The sequence below is a fragment of the Haliotis cracherodii genome, unplaced genomic scaffold (assembly GCF_022045235.1).
Source record: "Haliotis cracherodii isolate W230 unplaced genomic scaffold, xgHalCrac1.p SCAF_20, whole genome shotgun sequence".
Classification (NCBI taxonomy): domain Eukaryota; kingdom Metazoa; phylum Mollusca; class Gastropoda; order Lepetellida; family Haliotidae; genus Haliotis; species Haliotis cracherodii.
This window is the reverse complement of record NW_027266276.1, coordinates 1-7,500: the sequence shown is the minus strand read 5'-3', so window position 1 is coordinate 7,500 and position 7,500 is coordinate 1. Positions and strand designations below refer to the sequence as shown.

The 7,500-nt window shown below is 53.7% G+C and overlaps 1 non-coding gene across 1 annotated transcript; it reads left to right on the top strand.

Annotated features, from left to right (window-relative positions):
• Positions 1–3,025: 3,025 nt before the first annotated feature.
• Positions 3,026–3,144, top strand: LOC139470512 (5S ribosomal RNA). The gene has a single exon (XR_011653775.1). It is a non-coding gene; the product is annotated as a 5S ribosomal RNA (ribosomal RNA).
• The last annotated feature ends 4,356 nt before the right edge of the window (positions 3,145–7,500 follow it).

Genomic DNA, 7,500 nt, shown 5'->3' with positions numbered 1-7,500 from the left:
CCTCTGCCGTCTTTTCGGGCGTGACTCTGACCCCGGGGTATGTTCTCCGAGGATGTTCAGATTGTAAGGTGAATTTCCCCTTGCCTCTGCTGTCTTCTCGGGCGTAACTCCGACCCCGGGGTATGTTCTCCGAGCATGTTCTGTGTGTGACGGGACTTTCCCCTTTGACTCTGCCGGGTCCTCGGGCGAGACTCCGACCCCGGGGTATGTTCTCCGAGGATGTTCAGAATGTAAGGTTAATTTCCCCTTGCCTCTGCTGTCTTCTCGGGCGTAACTCCGACCCCGGGGTATGTTCTCCGAGGATGTTCTGTGTGTGACGGGACTTTTCCCTTTGACTCTGCCGGGTCCTCGGGCGTGACTCCGACCCCGGGGTATGTTCTCCGAGGATGTTCTGTGTGTGACGGGACTTTTCCCTTTGACTCTGCCGGGTCCTCGGGCGTGACTCCGACCCCGGGGTATGTTCTCCGAGGATGTTCAGAATGTAAGGTGAATTTCCCCTTGCCTCTGCCGTCTTCTCGGGCGTGACTGCGACCCCGGGGTATGTTCTCCGAGTATGTTCAGATTGTAAGTTGAATTTCCCCTTGCCTCTGCCGTCTTCTCGGGAGTAACTCCGACCCCTGGGTATGTTCTCCGAGCATGTTCAGATTGTAAGGTGAATTTTCCCTTGCCTATGCCGTCTCCCCGGGAGTGACCGCGACCCCCGGGGTATGTTCTCCGAGTATGTTCAGATTGTAAGTTGAATTTCCCCTTGCCTCTGCCGTCTTCTCGGGAGTAACTCCGACCCCTGGGTATGTTCTCCGAGGATGTGTAGATTTTAAGGTGAATTTCCCCTTCCCTCTGCCCTCTTCTCGGGAATGACTCCGACCCCCGACGGAGGTCTTCCGAGGATGTTTTGTGTGTGACGGGACTTTCCCCTTGCCTCTGCCGTCTTCTCGGGCGTGACTCCGACCCCGGGGTATGTTCTCCGAGGATGTTCAGATTGTAAGGTGAATTTCCCCTTGCCTCTGCTGTCTTCTCGGGCGTGACTCCGACCCCGGGGTATGTTCTCCGAGCATGTTCTGTGTGTGACGGGACTTTCCCCTTTGACTCTGCCGGGTCCTCGGGCGTGACTCCGACCCCGGGGTATGTTCTCCGAGGATGTTCATATTGTAAGGTGAATTTCCCCTTGCCTCTGCCGTCTTCTCGGGAGTAACTCCGACCCCTGGGTATGTTCTCCGAGCATGTTCAGATTGTAAGGTGAATTTCCCCTTGCCTCTGCTGTCTTCTCGGGCGTGACTCCGACCCCCGACGGAGGTCCTCCGAGGATGTTTTGTGTGTGACGGGACTTTCCCCTTTGACTCTGCCGGGTCCTCGGGCGTGACTCCGACCCCGGGGTATGTTCTCCGAGGATGTTCTCCGAGGATGTTCAGATTGTAAGGTGAATTTCCCCTTGCCTCTGCTGTCTTCTCGGGCGTAACTCCGACCCCGGGGTATGTTCTCCGAGGATGTTCTGTGTGTCACGGGACTTTTCCCTTTGACTCTGCCGGGTCCTCGGGCGTGACTCCGACCCCGGGGTATGTTCTCCGAGTATGTTCAGAATGTCAGGTGAATTTTCCCTTGCCTCTGCCGTCTTCTCGGTAGTGACTCCGACCCCGGGGTATGTTCTCCGAGGATGTTCTGTGTGTGACGGGACTTTTCCCTTTGACTCTGCCGGTTCCTCGGGCGTGACTCCGACCCCGGGGTATGTTCTCCGAGTATGTTCAGAATGTAAGGTGAATTTCCCCTTGCCTCTGCCGTCTTCTCGGGAGTGACTCCGACCCCGGGGTATGTTCTCTGAGGATGTTCTGTGTGTGACGGGACTTTTCCCTTTGACTCTGCCGGGTCCTCGGGCGTCACTCCGACCCCGGGGTATGTTCTCCGAGTATGTTCAGATTGTAAGGTGAATTTCCCCTTGCCTCTGCCGTCTTCTCGGGCGTGACTCCGACCCCGGGGTATGTTCTCCGAGCATGTTCTGTGTGTCACGGGACTTTCCCCTTTGACTCTGCCGGGTCCTCGGGCATGACCCCGACCCCGGGGTATGTTCTCCGAGGATGTTCAGAATGTAAGGTGAATTTCCTCTTGCCTCTGCCGTCTTCTCGGGAGTGACTGCGACCCCGGGGTATGTTCTCCGAGTATGTTCATATTGTAAGGTGAATTTCCCCTTGCCTCTGCCGTCTTCTCGGGAGTAACTCCGACCCCTGGGTATGTTCTCCGAGCATGTTCAGATTGTAAGGTGAATTTCACCTTGCCTCTGCCGTCTCCCCGGGAGTGACCCCGACCGCCGGGGTATGTTCTCCTAGGATTTTCAAAGTGTGACGGGCATTTCCCCTTGCCCCTGCCGTTGATATCGATGCGACCTTAAAATGTATGTAACTCACTTACTCCCCTTCGTATTGCGCCGTGCGCTACTAAGCCAAGTCGGCGCGTCCCGTCCTGGTTGCCGCCGGGTGTTCTCGTCTCGGGCGGACTCGGCGCACCCAAGCCAAGTCGGCGAGTCCCTTTCTTATCGGCGTCGGGTGCTCCCGGTCTGGTGCTCCCGTCGGAGGCCGGCGCGCCCAAGCCAAGTCGGCGCGTCCCGTTCTGGTTGCCGCCGGGTGTTCCCGTCTCGGGCGGACCCAAGCCAAGTCGGCCATTCCCGTTCTGGTCGGCGCCGGGTGTTCCCGTCTAGGGCGGACTCGGCGCACCCAAGCCAAGTCGGCACGTCCCGTTCTGGTCGGCGCCGGGTGTTCCCGTGTCGGGCGGACTCGGCGCACCCAAGCCAAGTCGGCCATTCCCGTTCTTGTCGGTGTCGGGCGGACTCGGCGCACCCAAGCCAAGTCGGCGATTCCCGTTTTGGTCGGCGCCGGGTGCTCCCTACTTAGCGCTCCCGTAGGAGGCCGGCGCACCCAAGCCAAGTCGGCGATTCCCGTTCTGGTCGGCGCCGGGTGCTCCCGTGTCGGGCGGACTCGGCGCAACCAAGCCAATTCCGGCGAGTTGAATTGGTCTTGAAACTTTCGTGAAGTGAATCGTCTACGGCCACACCACTGTGAAAGCACCGCTTCTCGTCCGCTCAGCGAAGTTAAGCACAGTCGGGCCGGGATAGTACTTGGATGGGTGACCGCCTGGGAACTCCCGGTGCCGTAAACGTTTCTTTTTGTAACTGAAGTAACGTCTATCCGCGTCGGAAATGGCTATAAAACAGCACACACACTTCAGAGTTACTTATTGATGTATGGGTCACGTCTCCCAAGAACTGGCCTATTTTTGACAGCTTTGGTACAGGCAAACCAAATGCAGATTCGAACGTGGACCAGGTCGAAAACGGGTTTAGAACACCTTTGGACGCTTCGGCGCACCCCAATTCCGTAGCGATCACGTCCCGCAACTATTTTGTTACATTTAACGGAGTTGGTAGAGGCAAACCAAATGGAGATTCGAACTCGGATTACGTCGAAAAATCGATTTAGAACACTATGGTACACATAGGCACACCCCAATGTCGTAGCCATGACGTCCCGCAACGTTTTTGTGACATTTGACGGAGTTGGTACAGGCAAACCAAATGGAGATTCGAACTCGGATTACGTTGAAAATTGATTTAGAACACTTTGGGGCGCTAAGGCGCACCCCAATGTCGTAGCCATGACGTCCCGCAACGTTTTTGTGACATTTGACGGAGTTGGTACAGGCAAACCAAACGGAGATTCGAACTTGGAATACGTTGAAAATTCATTTAGAACACTTTGGGGCGCTAAGGCGCACCCCAATGTCGTAGCCATGACGTCCCGCAACGAGTTTGTGACATTTGATGGAGTTGGTACAGGCAAACCAAACGGACATTCGAACTTGGATTACGTCGAAAATCGATTTAGAAGTATCCGGTACACCACGACCTACGACCATAGGTTTTAACATTTGTGGCAGAGCCAATGTTCCTTGACCGTTTCCCGTAGTTTGTCGCCTTTTCTGTGTCTTGAAACGTAATCCAGACGTTATTGAATGCTTAATAAAATGCGTCATTGGCCGTATTGGAATGACTTGAAAGGTCGGCGTGCTGTACGGATAGACAGGAATGTGTATGTCGTCACGAGTCGAAGCGTAACGTAGAATGAGGTTCCGTAGGACGGGAACGGGCGTTCGCGTTGTTGTTTTTGAAAGGCAGTAAAAGGTGGCGTTTCTGTGCCTTTTTGGGCTCCCGTTTGGGTGCGTGTGCCGAACCGGCGTGTGTCTGTGTTCCCGAGTGGAGTCGTGACGTGGAAGGAGGTTCTCTACCACGTGAACGGGCGTTCGCGTTGTTGTTTGTGAAAGTTTGGACTTTGTGTTTTTTCTTCTGGTCTTTTTGGGTGGTGCATGCTGACTGGTGGTTTGGCGTGTGGAAAGAGGTAGAGATGCCCCCAGGAGCGTGCGTTTGTGGGTTTGAGGTTGAAAAAAGGCGTTTTCCGAGCCTATTTTGGCCGGTTTTGGGCGATTTTGACCCTAACTGGTCCTGGCTAGGGTTAGAGCTGAAAATCGAGCTAACGGGTATGGTTAGGGCTAGGGTTAGGGTTAGGGGGTTAGCTGGGGCTAGCTAGGGTTAGGTCTGTTTTGCTTTTTTTTCCACGTTGGGGTTCATTTTGGGAGGTCTCCCGGCGGGGTCCCGACGTTCCGGAGCGTCGGGGGTGATGTTGATGTCCGAGGTTCCCCGTGGTCGTGCGCGCGCGTTCGTTTTGTGTGTTTTTTGGAGCGTTTTGTTGGCGCCGCAACTAGGGTTGGATGTGTTTTTGGACGTTGTCGTTGCATGGGGCGGCGTTTTGCACTCGCATCGGCGAGGACGGGTTGGTGCCCACCCTTGGGGGTGGTTTTGGTGATGGCGTACCCAGGGTACCGTGCCCCCGGACGCGTTTTTAGCGCTTTTTGAGCGTTTTTTTTCAGCGTTTTGTTGGCGCCGCAACTAGGGTTGGATGTATTTTTCGATGGTTGGCGTCGGATGGGCGGCGTTTTGGACTTGCATCGGCAAGGACCGGGTGGTGCCCACCCTTGGGGGTGGTTTTGGTGATGGCGTACCCACGGTACGGTGCTCCCGGACGCGTTTTTAGCGCTTTTTGAGCGTTTTTTTGTCACTGTTCTTGGTTCGCGGCATCTCCGTTCGTATGCTATTTGTTGTTGTTGGCGTCGATTGAGACGTGTATCGGCAAGGACCGGGTGGTGCCTACCCTTGGGGGTGTTTTTCGTGTATGCGCACTGCCGGCGGCGGCGGCCTGCGCGCGCATGCGGTTTTAGCGCTTTTTGTCATGGATTGTTTTTGGTGGGCTTTTTTTTTTCCGTTTCGGTTTGTTGTTGTTGTCTGGTACGCTACGGAGCGCATTTGAAGAGCGGTCCCTCGCTTTTGAGCAAGCGGGTACAGGCAAACCATTTTGGGATTCGAACGCAACCGATGTCGGAAACGGGTTCCCAACCCTCCCGGGACGCTGCGGAACACGCCGATGACGTCGGAAGAGCGGCGCCTCGCTTTTGAGCAAGCGGGTACAGGCAAACCATTTCGGGATTCGAACGCGGCCGATGTCGGAAACGGGTTTGGAAACACCCATGGACGCTACGGAAGATGCCGATGACGTTTCATGAGCGGCGACTCGCTTTTGAGCAAGCGGGTACGGGCAAACCTATTTGGGATTCGAACGCGGCCGATGTCCGAAAAGGGCTCCGATCACCCCGGGGCGCCTCCACGAATGGCATTCGAAAAGGGTCTTTTTGGTAGCGTTTGATGTTGGGTGTGCAGGTGGTGACGGGATGGTGTTGATGACGGACGGCTGCGTTTGTGTATCTCTCTCTCAAGGACCAGCGATTGCGTTCTTGACTCTGTTGTTGTTTTGTGGATCGTCTTGGGTGGTGACTTTGTGGGCGGCGAATGACTTGTCGGAATTGAAGACAAACGTTTTACAGCTTACTTGTGAGTCGAAATGAACTTGTGTTTTTTTCTCTCTCAATGACCAGCGTTTCCGTTCGTGACTGTGTAGGGAAGACTGTTGTTGCTTGCTTGCGACTTTGCTTGTTGCTGCTTGGTTGCCACTTTGCTTGTAAGTTGATGGGAGGAAATGAAGTTATGAAGTTAAACGTTCCTCATCACCTTAAGAGAGTCCTGGTTACTCCTGCCGTTTACCCGCGCTAGGTTGAAACTTCTTGTTCATGTGTGCGTGTACCTTAAGAGAGTCGTAGTTACTCCCGCCGTTTACCCGCGCTAGGTTGAAACTTGCCGTTCAAGCGTGTGTGTACCTTAAGAGAGTCCTGGTTACTCCAGCCGTTTGCCCGCGCTAGGTTGAAGTGTTTCTGGGTTGCGACTTTGCTTGTATGTTGATGTGAGAAAATGAAGTTTTTGAAGTAGGAGTTACTTGATTGTGGTGCCGGAATTAAAGACAAATGTTTTGCGTTCGACTTGTAAATAGAAATGAAGTTTCCTTCTTGTATTGTATATAGGAGACTTTGTATTGACATCGTTGTACTATTTCCTTTCCTTCTTGTATTGTATATAGGTTACTTTGTATTGACATCGTTGTATTATTTCCTTGTACGAGCCCGAATTAAAGACAACCTTCCGTCGCCGAGTACGGAATTAAAGATAAACAGTCGACTCCATAAGGAAAGAAGAAAAGTATCTCTCCTTATATAAGAAACAGTAGAAACTCACTCTCCTGTCCTGACCTCTCGTGTCGTGTCTCTATAGAGATAGAGATATATACATATAATTTGTAGAGCTGAAGTAATGCACCCTTTACCATCTCTGAGAAAGAAAGAGACAAAGAAAGAATAAAACGAACATGGACAAGCTTTCATGTTCGGGGACTCCATCGGCGAACGTGTCCGTCTCTTAGGTCTTACCGCTTCCCCCCCACCTCCTTTGCTGCTGGGGTCGGCAGGCATCGACTGCGAACAAATCCACGGGTCCCGGGATAAGTCTCAATAGATCGCAGTGTGGTGGCTGCTCTACTACTCACGACACCCAGACCGAAAGACCGGTCGTCTACCGGCGATTTCACGCCCTCACCTTGCTTTTGAAGAGTCAACTCTTCGACCAACCGGCCCACAATACGGGCACGGCATTGCGGTCGTCTGCCGTGGCTTAACACTCGCGCCCGAAAGCGCTTATTATCAGCCTCAACAACGCGCGGGCGCAAGATATCGTTGCTGCTCTGGACGGGATTCTGACTTAGAGGCGTTCAGTCATAAGCCCGCAGATGGTAGCCTCGCACCATTGGCAGCTCTACCAAGCACATGTACCAAATGTCTGAACCTGCGGTTCCTCTCGTACTGAGCAGGATTACCATTGCAACGACCAATAAACGTCATCGGTAGGGTAAAACTAACCTGTCTCACGACGGTCTAAACCCAGCTCACGTTCCCTATTAGTGGGTGAACAATCCAACGCTTGGCGAATTCTGCTTCGCAATGATAGGAAGAGCCGACATCGAAGGATCAAAAAGCAACGTCGCTATGAACGCTTGGCTGCCACAAGCCAGTTATCCCTGTGGT